Consider the following 18,882-nt stretch of genomic DNA (forward strand, 5'->3'; position numbering starts at 1 on the left):
CTTATGCTGTAGGAACACATTGGCACTAGTAGTATGGAGCAGTAGGATCCAGTTCTTTATGTCTAACAGGATTTTCAGCCATGTTGTCAGTCATGGGAAATGCCAGAGCACCACGTTTTCCTCTCATAGCTGCCATAATGGTCCACATCCACCTGGGCTCCAAGTCCGCTGACATGCTCCACCTGACCTCCTCAAGCTCACTTGATGTTTATTATTACATTTACTGATAAAAATATGTAAATATACAAATACCTAAGCTTAATTGCTCTAGTCTAGATTTTCTGTTGTTACCTTCCTTGATGAAAAACAAGGCCACTCAACTTAATTATCAAGTGATTGTTGGGGATTCTTGTGGCCAAGCAAAAGAGATTAGAAACGTTGAGTTCTACCACTGACTTGGTGTGACATTGAAAAAGGTCACTTGTGAACTTCAGTTTTTAACCATCTGTGAACTGTTGTGATGTCCAAAACATGTCATGAAGATTAATGAATGTTTCCAAAGCAATTTTTGACATCTTTGACATCTTTGAACTAAAGTTCAAGCTACTTCGTGGGAGTTCAGATTCCCCTTGACTTCTTAGCAATTTTCTTGAAGTTACCAGTAAGACATTGTACAGAACTCGGAGTCTGCTAGTTTGATAACTCATTTATTATTTTCTGCCAACTGTCTTGCTAGTCCATCATGGGGAACAAAAAAAAACTTCCACAATTAATGCCTAGATTATTATGTGGTTAGAAATTCTGCTAGATATTGCCCTAGAATGACCCACCCACAACTTTTATTGAGTTTTTAGTTCACTTTATTGATTTGCATTGTTAATTGAATAACCATTGGTGTGAATACATAGACAGATTTGTTGCTGCCTTTTATCTTTCTGGTTTGGGTTACTAATATATGTTCTTGTTTTAATCTGAAATCACAGTCTTCCATCACAACCCATACAAAGTTGTGAAGATTGCTGAGAAATCATACATGCTAAGTATACACAACAATATGTGTTCTTTAAATATACACACATATAATAACTAACTACTATTATGAATACATTTTGTGCACTTGAAGAGTAGTTATACACCTATCAAATCATGAAATTATAATTTATTTTTGTTTCTTGCTACAGCACGGTACCAAAATTCAAGATTCTGCCAATCAACAGAACACATAGGACAGATTTTGTTACATGTATATAGAAGGACTCACATATCTCTTAGCATTGTACATTCCCCCCCCGCCCCCCATTGCAAAGCAGAATTTGTGTAGGTGGTAAATGTTGTTAGAACCCATGAATGATGCCATTCTTTGAATAATATGTATACCGGATACCTGGGTGAACAAATCAAGAGCATGGCACGGAGGAAAGAAAAGTTGTTTTGTGACATGTTGATGGAATTCGAGTAGCACAGTATGTATGTCAGAGGGTGATGAATGAGAAGTTCCACACCAGAAGCCTAAGCCAGATGTGCGAGTGCACAGAACATGTCGGTCTGTGTCCTAAATGACTTGTCTACTTTGAGGGAGGGAACAGGGAGATCTTTACTCGTGTTCAATGCTTCATTCATCAACCTCCAAGGCAATGTATCTTCTTCATCTGCCCCTGCCCAAAGCAAAGAAATACTCTAAAATCTATCCAAACAATTTTAGTTTTTGCATCTGTGGCCAGGAGAAACCTCAAGATAATACATACTACAGCATATATTATACTCTGAAGAAGCTATCACAGATTCCATTTGGAAACATGACTCTAGGAACTGCTGCTTCATACAGACGTTCACAGATATGTCTTCTCCTTCTGATAGATATCTTACACATAAGGTACCTTTGCGTGCTTTACCAGCCAATAAGATTGGCTCTAAATTTGTCCATTCGATTACTTTTTCCTGTCACAGAGATTGTGGCTTATGACTGAAATTTCCTGATAGAGCCAGTATGAAACATTTAGAATAGACAAATGGCTTTTGCCACAGTAAAGAAGCTCATAAATGTTGGATACCATCTCATCCAAGCCAGTGGGTCTCATCATCATTTAAAATAATAAAATCCCTGTTGCTTTAACATAGAAGAAAATGGTTCCCTTTAGGATGACAGACATAAGAGGGTAAGTGTTTGGCAAAATAAATTAGACTGAATTATTGAAAATAGGAGGTGGTCTATTTTTTTTAAATATCAGTGTTGTCCTCATACCAAAGCACTGAACAAGTAGGCCCCTTAGAAGAGGTCCATCTGTAGCTCACAGCGATGATTCGGAAGATGAGGTGCCTGTGGTGTCACTCCGCAGCCCTATATAATGAACAATAAAGTTCATTTTTTAAAAGCTATTTATTTTAAGATTTGCAGACAGCACAAATAGATGACATATAAATATAAACTTTTTTTAAAAAAAACCCATGCATTTCAATTCACAAATATCTTTAATACCATGAATGATTTTTTAAAAAAGGGTTAAGAAATACATTAAAGATTAATTAAGGAAGAAAAAGAATGAAAGGCATCCTCATAAGAGTGAACATTTGAAGTAATAGGAACCCATTTGAAGTGAATGAAAGTGTAAGTTTGAGTGTAAGTGAAGCATGTGACCTCCTGCAAATACTGGATAATGAAGGTAACCAATCTAGGGTTGCCAGGTCCCCTTACCCTCCTGGCAGGAGGATGACGACCCAGCACTCACCTTTGTGCTATCCTGGGTGTTCTCCTTACACATGCGCAAAGCATGGCCACACCCCACGGCTGCGAGATGACATCACTTCCTGGAAGTGACATAATCATGTTTCCCCGGCAGCATGCCCGGGAGGCCCATGCCCACCCCCACCGGGGGACCTGGGATCCCTAAACCAATCTTAAACAGGCTACTGAGAATCCTACTTTGGTGCCTACAGTGGGGCTTACTTTCAGGAAAGTATGCTTAGGATCGCACTTCAAATGACTCATTTGATTAAAAATTGTGCCTGTAGTTTTAAAGTTTTAAGAACATTACCTTGGGAATATGAAATGGAAAATCTGAGTAGACCTGCTTGGATTACTTTTTCACTCTGACTTTTACTGTTGGGGAAATGACGACATGGGACCAAGAGAGACACCAAGCCAGCCAGTGTGGTGATGTGGCTAGTGCTGGACTATGCTCTGCGATATCCAGCTTAGAATCCCAATTCTGCCATACAAGCATGCTGGGTGACCTTAAGCCACTCACACACTCTCAGCATAGCCTACCTCACAGTGCTGTTGTGAATAAGGTTGCCAGGTCCTCTTACCATCCCGGTGGGAAAGAGGACTCGGCACTTACCTTGCCAACAGGAACGAGAATATCACTTCCGCAAGTGACATCATTGCGCCTGTGGGGAGCATGCCTGGTACATGCTGGTCTGGGAGGTTTTATGCATCTCAGGCTCATTCCCCAGCCTTTCCCCCCTGCCAGCCAGGTGAGCAGCCATTAGTTGCCATTAGTTCTGAATCTCCGTAGCTCTGTTTGCATTAATTTCCTTTCAGTTCCAGCTTTTTTCTTCTTCCAAGACCAGCAACATGGGTGATCCCAGAAACCTGGGAATCACATTGTGAAGAGGACTATCTGATCCACATCGACAAAAAGACATCCCTCCCCCTTCATTTTTTAAAAAAACCACCCTTTGTTTTCACATTGCACCCTAGTAGCTGCAAGGGGGAAGAACGTTTTGAGGGCAATTCATTGATTATGGATGCCTATTTCCACATGGGCTTTTTGCTTGGGTTTGGTGCTGTTGGGAAGTGGGATTTTTGCCTGTTTCCCCACAGCATCACGGCACATCCATGCACCCTCCCGGGGTGCAAATCTGCTTTGAGTCTGATTTGACAATATGTTAAACGAAATCCCAACCCAACTTGAGTTTAACATGCAACACGATGCTCATCTTTAAAATGGGAGGGGGTGTGTGTGCAAATCAGCTCCTGAGTGTGTACAGAGGCAGGAAGAATGTCACCATTTCCTCCTTCACACCCTGTGCACTTTCACTCGCAGAGAAGGGCTGCAGGGGAATGGCTCTTAGTCTTACCGCCCAGGACACTTGCGGAACTGGTTCCCCCCAAACCAACTTGAATTTAATGTATTATCTAATCAGATCTCTTGTTGTGTTTTGTGAAAGATGGCAATATGACCCGGATGGCTGCCATGGAAGTGGGAAAGTTTGGATTTTTCCCAGTCCCAACCTCAGGTGTGCCCATAGTGAAATCCTGCAAATTTTGCAGTCTTGATCGGGAAAGCTTGAGGGGAAAATGAGAAAAATAAGATGCCTATCACTGGAAAGAAAAAATGCAAACTAAAATGGATGATCTCTGGACAGAAAATATGTTTACACAGTTTCCAGTACATGACTTGCAATTAAATAAAAGATGAGATTTCTTCCGGGCGTTTCAGGCATTGTTACGTTCATAATGATAAACTGGTGTGTTCCTATCCTACAGTTATTCATAATGAACAGGTATTTCTGAAAGATGTCTCTTTGTGGATGTTTGATGGGGAAGGATTATTATTTTTTCCTAAGGTCTTTTTGAAGATCGACAAGAATGAATTGGCCTTGCACTGCTGATCTCCACCAAGCCATTTATTTAAAGGTTGTAATGGAGCAATATATAAAAGTTATGACAATTCCAGCATTGTTCAAAGAATGTAGTAATTATAAACTTATTTGCATGCTTGTTTCAACTTGACAGAGATACCAATCATACAGCGATATATACAGATATGTCAGCATTGCCACAGCACAATCCAGCTTCTAGCGATCCTATCGGAATTGTATTTGGAGATACATTTAAAGGTGCTTTTTATAGGTAAGGCTGCGAGAATTCCCATCGTATCAGTGTTTGCAGGTAAATTTTACTTTAAGTGAGCAAATAGTTGGCATTTTTAAAAAAATCACCATCATGGCTCACCTTGCCTTTTAGAGCTCAGAAGTTTAAAACATCCAAATAGGAGGGAAACTTTGCCTGGCACTTAACTGCAGATGATGAGAACCTTTTCCTGTTTTGTTGGGAAAACCGGGGAAATGTACAGTACAGGTTTTGTCATCCAGCACTCATGGGAACAGACATTGTTGGTTAATCAGAAGTGCCAGATATGCAAGCTTATTGCTGTACTGCATAGCAGGCATGCAAGACCCAGCTGCCCAGGAACCTGGCAGCAGAGCTGGCACCTGACAGCTCGAGGAAGGCTGTGTATGAAGGAGGCACCAGAGGATGACGTCAGCTGGCAGTGCCAGCTGGCAGAACCCAGAAAAAGTGGAAGGCAACACATTGGCTGGCTGGAGAGATGCACACATGCACCCGAAAACATAGGTGTATGGTAGCTCTGGGGGGCAGAGCCTGTCTTCGGGGTGATGCCAATTAATCAAGATTTTTGGATAATCAAATGCCAGAGAAGTGCTTTTAAAGTGGATAATCAAGTGCTTTTATTATGCTTGGGTGGAAAAAATGGGGTTTTCTTCCCTTTTTGGGTTTCCCCAGGTCCTTGTATCTTTAGTAGTGAACATGAGGCCTACATGGGTCACACGGTCTGCATGGCCAACTGTAGGATGCCAGCACATGGATTTCCCATGCTACCTAACTGGGATTTTCTCCCACGGAAATCTTGTTCTCTCCATATAATGCTATCATACAAAACCAAGAGAGCAGGGCATTCTTCTGGAACATTCGTCACCCACATTGTCATATGCTTCTAATCACAAAAATCTCAGGGGGAAAAAATCACTGAAATTCAAAGGACTGCTTTGTAAACAACAACACAGGATCACAATATTCACTACTCAGGGCCAAGCTACAAGTGACAAATGACACAGGTTGGACACTAGTCAGCTTCCCTCAAGTTTTGATGGGAAATGTAGGCGTCCTGGTCTTGCAGCTTGGCTCTCCGACTGCTGTCCAATGGACTTTTCAACTGTCACTTGTCCAACGTTCTGCCAAGCTGCCTACATTTCCCATCAAAACTTGAGGGAAGCTGACAAATGTCCAACCTGTGCCTTGTGTCACTTGTAGCTTGGCCATCAGTAGTCAAGTTAATGCGAGCTGTCTTCTTCAGTACAAAAGGTTTTCTGACTACAGCTATTGCGAGAGAAAGACAGCAATCAAGAGCGAATGTTGGCTTTTGACAGTATCAGGATTTTATTCTTTTATTCCAGAAAGGGAGAAATAACTCTCATGTTGCTGTATCCTTGCGGGCTCCCAGTGCAGCCTTTCTATTACATGCTTCCTTTCTAACAAACCAAACAATTCTGAGTCACGCACAAACAAAATCAAGTGTTAACGAATAACAGCAGTTGAAACAAAAAAGGAGGCGGGATATTTGCCAAGCCTCAGTGCTATATGTATATACTCAGAAGCAGTAAGCTGCCTTGTGTTTGGTGATGCTTACTTCCAGGAAACTTTCATAAAAAGTAGGTGTCTGAAGAAGGGAGCTTTGACTCTCGAAAGTTTACACCCTGAAAATCCTTGTTGACCTCTAAGGTGCTACGGGACTCAAAACCTGCTGTGTGTAAGATTGCAGCTTGAATTTACTATGGGCAATGGCTGTACCCAGAAGATGAAAAAATATTCATTTTTATTGGAAAAAGTTAAAATATATGCCAACTTTTGAGTTACACAGAACTCTTCAGCAGTACTTTGGTGGGAAATCTTTATTTGTTTTATATAGCCTACCTTACTCCCCAGTGGGGACCCAAAGCAGGTAACATTGTTCTCCTCTCCTTCATTTTATCCTCACATGTAAGGTAGGTTAAGCTGAGTCTGTATAACTGGGTTAGGGTCAGTGAAATTCTAAGCAGAGTACTCATCTAAGCCCATTGATTTCAAGCCTCCATGTCAGAATGCTTCCAATGTCCAAGCTTCCAAGTCAAAATGGGGATTCAAACCAAGGTCTTCCAGATCCTAGTCTGACACTCTAACCACTATGTCACACTGCTTCTTATATTTCCCAAACACATACTAAGGCTAGATAGTGTGAAATTACCCCAAGCCACATTCACAAAAAGTAGTTCTTGAGTTAAAAAAACCTAGAAGATGCACATTCATTGTGAACAATCTTAGTGATTGCTTGGCCATATGTTTAGGACTTCTTTGTTACTGCCTTTTTGCTCCTAGAAATATCCCCCAAATTCGTTAGATTTTGCCTCTTCCCTATGGAAAACGGTTGCAAAATTTGAACCCAGTGTTTTCCTGGAAGTATGACAGCATCTTCAAGGCTCAATCTAAGCATTGCCTTGAAAAGCTATGAAATTTTGATAAACAGCTTTTCATTATGAAAGCCTCATTCTTCTTGATAGTCACACCCAGGTGAATATATAGCTCCAGGCCTTCATTTAAGATCTCTAGTCTAAAATATTGTACTTGCAAGGGCTGGATATTTGCAGGCAGTGACTTGCAAATGAGAAGATTATGCAGCTGCCGTTAACATTTCAAGCCACTCTTTCAAATATACTCCAGAAATTGTCCTGGGTGCTGGTGTCATAATGCATAAGGAAGTAAAACTGCCCAACTTAAGGGGGATTTGAAAGCCAAGTAATCACATGTACAGATGATGTCTTTGATTCTAAACGGGGATTTAAAAAAACACCACCTAGGAAATTAATCATGTTAAGCATTTTTCAAAGTATATTTCACATTAAGTATTTTTTCCTGAGAGACTCAAAAAAACCTTCACATACCTTTTTTGGATGGTGGAAAGTGCCATCCGTCAAGTCATAGCCCACTTGGAGTAAATCCTGCTGAGGTTTTCAAGGCAAGAGACCCAGAGAGATGGTTTGCCATGACCTGTCTCTGCATAGCGATCCTGGTCTTCTTTGGAGGTCTCCCATCCAGTTACTAACTAGGGCCAACCCTACTTAGCTTCTGAGATCTGATGAAACTGGACTTCCCTTTTTTTGGTAATTGTGGTAACAACGCTATAAAGTAGGCCAGTTTTATTATCCTATATCGTAGATGTGGGCAAAAAAAATGGGAGGAGCAGAGAAGAAGCTAGCTGGAACTTCTTTGCTACAAGTTAACATTACCCCCCAACACACACACACACAAGTGACTTTGTTTTAAAAATAGTCCTGGCCCTCATTTATGTGACAGGGGAAAAATGGGGAAGAGATAAGGTTGTCAACCTCCACGTGAGGTCCGGAGTCCTCTAGGAATTACAACTGAGCTCCTGCCAACAGAGATCAGTTCCTCTGGATAAAATGGCTGCTTTGGAGAGTGGACTTCATGACATTATGCCCACCCCCCCAAAGCCTACCCTCCAAGCTCCACCCCCAAATCTCCAGGAATTTTCCAATCCACAGTTGGCAACTCTAGGAACAGCTTGCTCTCTGGCTACCAGCCGCTGAATAATATCAAAACTAACTTTGTTCAACTCCTGCTCCACTCTGCTCTACTCTGGGAGTGCCCAGAGGTGTGAGCTGAAGGGCTTTTAACCGAGGGCAGCAGCCTAAAGCTAGCAGGAAAATCAGTCAGGAGGGAGAGGAAGACCTACTCCAAGGGTGCCCACAGACACCACAGCACCAGCCAACACCTTTCAGGTACCTGCCAAGTGTTCTCAAAAAGGGGGTGGGCCCAGGTGGGGCTTTTGCCCAGCAAGGCTTGTGATTGGTCATTAGAGATTTGACTGGTTGTGCACATTTTAAAAAACATTGCATTGGCGGCGGCAGCAGCCACCAGAGCACAAGAATTTTCACCATGTGGCGTAACGGAAGCTGTGGCAGCCATTTTGTGGCTGGTTTTGACTCCTGCAGCAGCCATTTTGTGCCTGCCCCCACCACACTGTGTCAGAATTCCAAAGGTGCCTCAGGCTCAGAAAGCTGGGGACTCCTCTGTGCTCAAAATCTCCTCTTCTCTTGGCCAAGTTTTACTGTACTTTTTTTGGGGGGGGGAGGATATTGCATGCTACTTTGGGCCCCCACTGGGGAGAAAAGAGGGATACAAATAAAGAAAATATATGCAATTTGAATATAACCTGCATTTTGCTCCAAAAGTTGCCAAAGGCCACTTGGTTAGTCTGTGGCATGGGTGAAGTTTGACCCCGGGCCCTCTCCACTCTCTCTATGGGCAAAAGAGATGCTAGTCATCTTTATTCCTGTTTAACAAACTATCTGGAACTGATCAAAACAGGAGTCAGCAATTGTTTAGGAAGGAGACTCCTGTGTATTCCCCTTTGTGATGGGACGATATCACTCACCCATCTAAATCTAAAGCTATGTCAAGCCCAAAATTAGCAAATGTTATGCCTGATAAAATCACTCTGTCCCTCCCCCAAACAGATGCCAGTATCAGCTGTGGATCATTTACTCCAGGGAGTTTCAGTACTCTAACGTCTTGCTTGGCATCTTAATATTAAACAGATCTATCCGGAAGAAAACTCCATTGATTTCAGTAACATCCCCCCTCCCTCACCTTATTTCCAAGCAGCTTTCCTAGAACCGGTGTAAAAATCAATCTCAGGAAGGAAAAAAGGGAGCATTACGAAAGAAATTCACACAGGAGAAGTTAAAAGACTTCAGTTTTTGATGTCCATTGCATGCCATTGTTTATTTAGGAGGAGAAAAGGCTGGATTCCAGTTAGAAAAGTTTCAGATTACAACAAGCAACTGGTTACTGAGCTACCTTCGCCTACTCGTCTATGACCACACGGGTTGCAGAAGGAATTTCCTGGTGGGTTATTAATTTAAATAAGGAATATGGAAGAGAACATTGGCTGGATTGTTTCAGGTGGGTAGCCATGTTGGTCTGTAGTAGAAGAGGATGATTTGGGTCCAGTAGCACCTTAAAGTCCAACTAGATTTCCAGAGTATAGGCTTTTGAGAGCTAAAGCTCCCTTCGTCAGTGGGGTTGTATCCTAAGGCAGCAGTCCTAAACATATTTATTTCCTTATTTTTTAATTTATACCCCATGTTTCCTCCCATTTTATCCTCATAACAACTCCTTGAGGTAGGTTGAGAGTCTATGACTGGTCCAAGGTCAGCCACCAAGATTCCACAGCAGAGTGGGGATTCAACCTTGGTTTCCCAGATCCTAGCCTGACACTGTAGCCACTACACCATTCTGGATCTTTACTTACTTATTTACTTCAAAGTAAATGCCACTGTGTTCAGGAGAACTTATTTCTGACAGAACCTATCTCAGAATAGAGAACAAATATGTATTTTATGACTGCTCCCTCTCATTACCTGTTAGATCTGGGTCTCCCAGATCCCAGACTGATATTTTATCCCTAGTATCATACTGGTATGGTAATGTAAGGAAAGGTTAAATTTTCACCAAAAATTCTGGTCTTTGTTTAAGGTGTGAACAACTGAAAAATCTAGCCTTCAACTGTTTTGAAAATATGTCTGTACATGTTCTCACATTTTGGCCCTGCTTAATGCCATTGGAGTTGGCTGATTAACCCTAGAGATTAATCTGGCAGCATACAGCTATCTTCTAAAAATTCCAAAAGGTATTCTTTACATAGGAAGATTTATAGCTTGCGTACTGCTAAATGGCTTCTGTGCTTGCTGCATGCAGGGAGAAAATACTGTGAACTTATGGAGGAGAAATGTGGGAATTAAATTTTACAATACTACAAAGAACAGATTCACTCTTATAACCAAACAAAAAAGTTTGAGAGGGGGGAAGAGAAGGTATACAGTTGTATCAGAATAGTAAGAAGTTATAAGAAAGTCCAACCCCCCCCCTTGTGGACTTGAGGTTAAATTAAAAACTTGCATCTCAACCAGTGCAGACTCAGGAATTCCAAAATACTCTACCCCAAGCTTTCTACCATGGTGGTTAGAATGTGGCATGAGAACACCACGGAGATTCGAGTTACAAACTCTGCTTGCTGTGAAGCTTACTGGGTGATCTCGGGGCAGTCATTAACCTAGCCTACCTCACACAGTTGTTGTGAGGATAAAATGAAGGATGGATGAATCATGTACCCTACCCAGGCTCCTTGGGAAAAGAGTGGGATACCAATGTAATAAACAAACCATTTCCGAATTGGTTGTACTGGAAGGCATTGATTTTCCGTACACATTCTTTTGAACTGTGTTCAGGATTGCAGTCGAACTCGTGAAAGAGCCCGTAATAATTGTCTTGCTGGATCACAACACGGACCGCTTACTCCAGTAATGCTTCCAGCTGTGGCAAGCCAAATGCTTTCATAAGGTACTCCAGGCAGCAATGGAAATACTCTGGTATTTTCTGTGTAATTCTTGACAGTTCTAAATTCGCAGGACAAAATATATACACAGCTGCACCCCTCCCCCTTTTAAAAATTGTTTTAAATGGAGATATTTCTTTTTGGTAATTGATCTGCTCAGTTTGCAATCCTGTTAAACTGGATTTCTTCGTTTAAATTGGTCTAGCAGAAATCAAAGTCCATGCAAGTAAGACCGCAATCCCAAGTACACCTTGCTTCTAAGTAAGCCCCATCAAACAAAATATGACTTACTTCTGAGTAGACCTGCTTAGCATTGCTCTGCATATCAATTTGAACCCCAGGAACTCCACTGTAAGCAGTTTTATCAAACACAACCTAAGTATTCTGCAATAGCAAATGTGTAGCATTTGGAAGCATTTGGTTCCAAAGAAATCTTTGCAGCCTGCATGTTCAAAAGTACAGTTCATTCTGCAACTTTATAATTACTTAGCTGAAAGGGAAAAAAGTCACAAATAATGTCTGGAACTGGATTTTTTTTTAAACAAAACCTAAAAACCATACTAGCGACCCAAACTATCCTAGCTGTTTTTTAGTAAAGAAGATCTGGAAAAATATGAAACGATCTCATTACTGCAGATATTGTACATGACTTTGTTACAGGCGCCTCTAGATTCTGAAAGGGTGGACTCTACAGTCTAACAGGATCTTGGATAAAGGGCTGTAGATTAGTGAAGGGCAGGAAAAAAGGTATGTCCAACACATACACCCCGCTCGATTTATAAGTGAAGATCAGGAGCTGTTGTTTCCAGCAATAACGTTTTCTCCCGTCTGCATTTTCTTTTCCTTTCTTAGATCTGGGCTTAGCTAGATTTATACAGTCGACAGTCAACTTGGCCATTTGGTGTCTTCATAGAACACTTGGTGTATTTCCCAGTGCTTCAAAAGAGAATTAACAACCCTTCGAAGAAGAGGATTCAAAGGTAGTTCCGTAAAAAAAACTCCACCACCCATAAGCTGTGTATTCATCTGCCCTCAAGATCAGCCTGCCATTCAGTGGAATTTGTTCCTGGGAATTTTGTGTGGGCCATGGTCACCATTAACTTTGCTATTGTGATCCAAGATAATAGATTTTTTAAAAAAAGGATCACCATGCCAGAAACTTCTGAGAAAATCCACTATAGCCGGTAACCTGAACATACTGCATAAAACAGAACACCGAGATTGAAGTTCTTGGATATGTTATAGACAAACTCTGCTATTACATTCAAACAAAGAACATCTCTGGAAGATACGGCTCTGGAATTGTCTTTTAGCTAATGTTAAACAATTGGTTTGGGGACATAAGCTGCAAAGCAATCTGCAAATCAGTGAGTTGGGGAAGAAATAATTGACAGAGCTGAAAAACTGAAACAGTTTAAGAAAAAGGACAGATTTAGAGGCATATTTTTTTAATGTGCTTATGAAGTCAAAACAAACAGTAACTTGCTTCTGGATTCAGTTGTTGGTTCATTTCTAAAATCAGATTGACCAATTTATTTTTGATTTATTTCTCATTTTAAAGTTCTATACATTTATTGGAAGATTCCCCCACACCCCGGATCTGTAACTTTTTATGCCTCTGTTGTATTGTAAGATTGGCAAATGGCTCCACCCTATATTATATGTTCTGTATATGAATACAGCTTTATAAAAAGACATTTATTCAGTTATTATTCAATATGATTTTTAAAAAATTAGCGCTCCCAAAATCTTAGTACTTGGAAACGAACCTAATTGGCTTTCATTTCAAAAAAAAGTTTTAGGATCAGGGTATTAGATAATAGCTAATGGATTTCTGCAGGAGATCAGGAAAGCAATTCTAAGCAGGTCTACTCAGAATCCTACTAAGGTAATGGGGCTTACTCCCAGGAAAGTGTTTGTAGGATTTCACTTCTTTTACAATAGTCCTGTAAAATGCACCTATTGTACTACAAAGAAAGCTTAACATGTTTTCCAGTTCTATGAAGTTGCAACTGAACGGAGGTCAAACAGCAACATTTGGTTTAACTGAAAGAAAGACCCAGCAACCTTGAGAAAGGATTTTTTTTAAAAAAATAGTAAATTGTAGCTTTGATTGAGCTGTAACAGCTGGTATGTTCACCATATGTCCAAGTTCTAAGGGAGATTCAACCCAATCTATGCATTTCTGCTCAGATGTAGGCCTCACTGGGGTTTACTCCCACACAAATAAGCCTGTATAGGACTAAGTAGATCCTTCCCATCGGCATTATCTAAATTCATCAATCTACCAAGAACTTTTTGGTACTGAGAGCAAGTTCCATGCAACTTTGCACAACTTGCTCTTGAAACAACCTGCATAGGATTGTTTCACAATGCATCGTTACTCTGGTACCCTTACATCGTGGAAATTACCTTTCCGTAATTTTTGCAGCATGTCCAGAATTGGCCATACTACTAAAATCTCCAACAGACCCTTTAGCTAACCACGCTTCATTTCTTTTTCCATTGGTTTCAAATATGCAGTCATTGCTCTCTTTAGCTGTGGTGCAGCCACATTACAAAAAAATATCTGCCCTTGTTAGTAAAACAATTGCATGGGAAAACTGGCTCTAGGTTGCTTCGATGGTCTTAGAAACTTCACTTGCAGGAGTACTTAAAAAACAAAAACATTCTGCATCCCTGCGTGTGCATAGCACATTTTTTTTTAAAAAAGGAACACTTGATGCCTTCAAGTTGACCACAAGGTCGGCCTCTCCAGCAGTCATTCCTTGTGTTTGAAAAGTGCATTTGGAGTTGTGACGGAAAGGCCTTCTCGGGAGTTTAGCCCTACTCCAGCTTGGCCTTGAACATCAACCAGGCTGCCTGATGCGATCTGCAAGATTCGAGTCCAGTTGCACCACAGAGACCAATCTTGCAACCAGAACTGCAAGATTCGAGCCCAGTTGCACCTTAGAGACAGAGATGATTCCCAGGGCATGAGCTTTCAAGAGACAAAGTTCTCTTTGTCAGATGCAAACTCCTACCCCGGAAATCGTCTTGGTCTTTAAGGTACAACTGGACTCGCATCTTGTTTTTCTTCTGCAGACCAACCTGACACCCTTCGAAAAGAGATTCCCTCTTTCAGCACCCAGATGTGCACATCTGCCACAAGCACGCTCCCCCCTCCCCTTTTCTTTGCAAAATATAAGGCAAAGGTGTGGAATATCCTGGTAGGAACGCGCCGGCTTCCTTTCTGGCAAAAATGGAAGGATGGCGGGGGCGCGGAGGATATCCTGCGCGCGGTGCCAGGGCCACCTCGGCTCTCCGGGTTCCTGTTTGCCTGGAGCCGCCTCCCCCCAGCCCAGCGTGTGCGAGGGACACAATCAGAGGATATACCGGCAGGAAATGCAGCTGCTCCCCGAGAGGCCGGCCCGGCTTCCCAGCATTCACACCTCGGGGCCGGGCGCGGGACTGGCGGAGGTGCGCCAGGGGCCCGGGCCGGATTTCCTTCCGAGCCTGCGGCCGAGGAGGGGCGCTTCTAGTGCATGTTTACTCCGAGGTAAATCGCAGCCAGGTTAGCGCGCAGGCAGAGCCTCTTAGGAGGTGCGGCGCCTTCTTGCCTGGAGCGCCTGGGCGGGCAGACCCAGGAGGGATTCCGCGGCCGGATTCTGCAAAAGCAGGCAAGCTGCAGACGAGCCCCGGCTTCTCTGCTACGAGCTCTTCCCGGGAGTCAGCTCCAATGGGCAAAACAGGACTTCCTTCTGAGTAGCCTGCTTAGAGTTGCCTCCCCAGCCAGTTAGGCTCCAGAGCCGTTCAACTCGGGGTTTGCTTCCCCAGTGAACACCCCCAGCCTGGCGTCCGACCGGTGCAGCTCAGCCTCGGAAGTTAAGCCCCGCTGCACCCAAGCGCACGCTGCAGACTGTTTCTCCAATGCCCGTCGCCTCGGAAAGGCAGAGGCGCTTACTATCGAGTAAGCGTGCAGCGTTTTTGCAGGCTCCCCTCGGGCCTGACCAAGCACCATGGGGGACAGGGGCGCACGTGTCCTTTTTATCGGATCGAAAGCAAAGCGAAAGCATTCCCCACTTACTTGGATCGGCGAGGGCTGGCCTCTCTGACAGTTTTAGGAAAGCCGAGGGACGCTTCTCTGCCCTAGAAGAGCCGGGGCGGGATGGGTGGAGGGGAGGAGGTGTCTCTTTCTCGCCTCTCTTTGGGCAACCGGGAGTTGAAGTAACTTGTGGCTATGGGGGGGAAAGGAGCAGGAAAGCAGTCCAGCGGGGATATGTCTCCTGCACGCCTTTCCCCGGGAGGAAGAAGCTGTGCATACCATAGCATTGTTTTCTGTAGTTCATTTTCCTCGTTTGTAAGAAATCACACACAAAAAAGAAGTAAATACAATTTATTTAAGGTGGAGGGGAGGAGAGGCATTCTTTATGATATATAGGATGGTTCCTGGGTGGATCTATTCGCGGCATCCTCGGGATATTCTTAATCACACAGCGCACCCTAGTGGGCACCGGAGGGCGTCTCCAAATTCTTCCCTCGCCAATCATTCGTTCGTGCCAGTAATATATTATTTCTCTCCAAAGAAGTATCGACAGCCTGAAGAACATAAATGACCTTAGTTTCAGGTCCTTAACCTGCATATTTAGTTAGATTTGCCTTTCCCAATAAAAAAGGAAAGACTCTCAGGAAGCTAAATCCCAGCAACCCGCATGAGTTGCAATGCTATTATTTTTTCCCTTAGTATCTTTTAAGCAGAACACACAGCTTCTTTCATTCTCTCTCTCTCTCTCTCTCTCTCTCTCTGTCTCTGTATTACATGCTAATTTAATTTTACTATGGACGATATTTTCAGCATTTGCTGAGGACAGTAAATTTTGTAGTTTATGTTATTTCACTTTTTATGACTTTTTAACACTTAATAAAATTTTATTAGAGCACTTTTGTGTTTACAAGGCCACAAAACTCTTGGCAGGTTGTCAGAAGGTCCTTTTTATTATGATCCTACTGATATACTGCGAGTAATGAAATAATCATGTCCAGAAATGTATCAAAGGCCAGAGGGATTATCCAGTTTAATAGCTGTACAGATGCGCTGTGAAGGATATGGACGTGCAACGTGTCGAAAGGCCGGTACAGCAGAGGAGGCGAAGGAAGGAGGGCGGATTGGTTAATTTCTTTGCCACTGCAAGCAGAGGGTCTTGCTATTGTTGGAAGGCTGATCAGGTGACTAGGAGATTGTGGTCAAAAGGATTTGGTTTACATGCACAGGGATTTTTTGTTTTACAAACTGCTTTTTTTTTGGCCTCAGCCTTTTCACAGTTAATTCATTTTATTGCCCAGTGCACCAGTTTGCAAATCTAAATGGCGTTTGGGGAGGCGGGTAGAATTGCCCATTGGAAAGAAAATGGAAGCAAGATCAAGTGTGATGCAGCTGTAGTACAATTCTGTTTGTTTGCCAGGATATTTTTTTTTGAGTGTCTATAGTAGCAGTCTGTTTGGAGGCGTGGGTCACATTTTTTCACAAGGAGCAGCTTTCCTCGTCTTCTCTCTCTCCCTCTCAGTTTGCTTGCTGATCTTAGAGCCTTGCTACAAGTGACATTTTACACGTGAAGGATAAAGGATCATTTTCGCAAGTCTTTCTGGGAACTGAAGTTTTTGCAAATCGTCTTGCTGGGGGGCGGGGGGAATGCTCTGGAGAAAGCTGAGAAAGTTGCAGCTGCCTGCCCCAAAGATCATTGAGAGCAGACTTGTGACTGGAGAAACGATTTGCAAAAGCTGATGTTGCCGTAGGCTCTCTCTGTCTCTTCAGGCAGCGAGGGGAAGGAACAAAAGGAAAAGGGGTGGGGGAGAGGAACTTCAGTTCCCAGAAAGACTTGCGAAAATGATCCTTTATCCTTCACGTGTAAAATGTCACTTGTAGCAAGGCTCTTAGGCCTACATGGCTGCAGCTGTTATTATGGTCATTTTAAATAATTGTTCATTTAATATCTGTTATTAAACTCACTCTTGTGAGTTTAATAACAAACTCCTATTAAACTCACTCTTGTGAGTTTAATAGGAGGAGGTGGTAATATCCCCTGATCTGAAAAGCACAGGGGAGGCTTTGTTTTATAATGAAATTTACTTAGCTCATTTTCTTTCTTTTTTTTCCTAGGATGTTTTCTTGTTGGTTTCCCTCTACTATATTCTTTCAGGCATATGTGGTTTTAATTTTTCAGTTGCTTTAGGACCCAGAAGAAGAGAATCCTTTGAAAAAAATATTTGGCAATATTTTTCATTCGGCTGTTCATTAGCCGCTTCAAATGTTTGGAGAGGTGTGCCTAACTTTTATGTGAATGCTTGGGGTTTAAAAAACAAGGAAGTAGCTGACTAAAATTTAGAATTTTGGCACAAGAGGAAATGCTCAGGCCACGATGCTCCTGAAGGAACCACCAAAAGCTCAGAGAAACTAACGGAGACAGCCCCACCTTTCCTAGGGCTATTGCAAGAGTTGTGTGCTGTGAGGGGAAGGCAAGAGAGATAACCAGGCCAAGAGTTTTGTTTTTCCAACTCCAGAGAAGATCTGATGACTTGAGACAATTTTATTGGCTTACTGTTTTGTTTTTTCAGAAGTTACATTATAAACCACTTTGGATGTCTTGACCGAAAAGCATCATATCTATGCAAGAAATAAATTAATTTTCATGGACTTCCTCACCGGTATGCAGGAAGCAAAGAGATCGCTATATCACTCACTCACTTCTTACACCAGTGATGTCCCATTAAAATTTTTTAGACCACATCCATGTAAAAGTCTATAAATCTTTCCTGTCTTTCAGAGTATGAGAAGGTGCCTCCCTGAGGAGATTTAGGCTGCGGTAAGGGAGGTGAAAACTCCCTTCCCTAGTGGCTCCTAATTCAGTTTTGGTGTGGCCAGGAGGCCTCTGGGACTAGGAAAAGTCAAACAACAACCTGGAAATGGGTGGGGGCTGTTGTATAGGGTTTGAGGGGACTAGGCAGGGTACCAGCGAGGTAATGAGACTAGAAAGGCTGAAACACCCACTCCTTGGGTTCATATGCTGTTCACCAGTTGTGATCGGGCAGCTGAGTTTTTGACACACTGTTCATCGGTTCTTCAACCTGTCTTGTGGCTGTTCAGCAGGTTGTTCCAGTCTGTTGCTTCATAACAGTGTACAGCATATACAGCACAGCCACTTTTCACACATTCTCATTCTCACACTGGCCAATGAAGTCCTCAGTAGACGGTTAAATCAGTCACACAAATGATATAAATTAGTCATTAATAGTTTTTTTTAAAAAAATACTACCATTCCGTATTCATCTGAATTGTTGATACTCACTCATTGGCTGGTGAGCCATATGTGGCTCTTTGACACGCAACCTGTAGTTCTTCTGAGCATTGTCGCCCAATATGGCACCTACCCCACGTTTTAGGAAAGCTTGGTGAGGCTTTGGTTGGCAGTTGGTAAACAGCCATTGCCAGAAGAACATGTAAGCTGTGAGGCTTTCTGAGGTGCAGGCCTCATGTCATGGATGGGAGTAAATGTGCCTGTTTTGGTTGAGGCTATTTGTGAATGTGGCTCTCAGCAAGCTTTGGACTGAGATTCACTGTGCGCACCACTGATCTATGAAGTTAATGGCTGCTGGCCTTTTGGGATTGGCTGTGGTTTTGCACATGCGCATTTTTACAAAAACCCAATGCAAACCTGCTTGGCAGGCGTGAAAGTCATTCAGTGCTGAACTGAACAGCCCTGGTAACAGGTCA

The 18,882-nt window shown here is 42.6% G+C and overlaps 1 long non-coding RNA gene across 1 annotated transcript; it reads right to left on the minus strand.

Annotated features, from left to right (window-relative positions):
• Nucleotides 1-1,082: 1,082 nt before the first annotated feature.
• On the minus strand, nt 1,083-15,480 carry LOC129323578 (uncharacterized). Its single transcript, XR_008596461.1, has 3 exons — nt 15,202-15,480; nt 2,183-2,278; nt 1,083-1,595 (listed from the first exon to the last, which is right to left on the minus strand). It is a non-coding gene; the product is annotated as an uncharacterized LOC129323578 (long non-coding RNA).
• Nucleotides 15,481-18,882: the final 3,402 nt, after the last annotated feature.

This window comes from Eublepharis macularius, chromosome 2, assembly GCF_028583425.1.
Source record: "Eublepharis macularius isolate TG4126 chromosome 2, MPM_Emac_v1.0, whole genome shotgun sequence".
NCBI classification, from domain to species: Eukaryota; Metazoa; Chordata; class Lepidosauria; order Squamata; family Eublepharidae; genus Eublepharis; species Eublepharis macularius.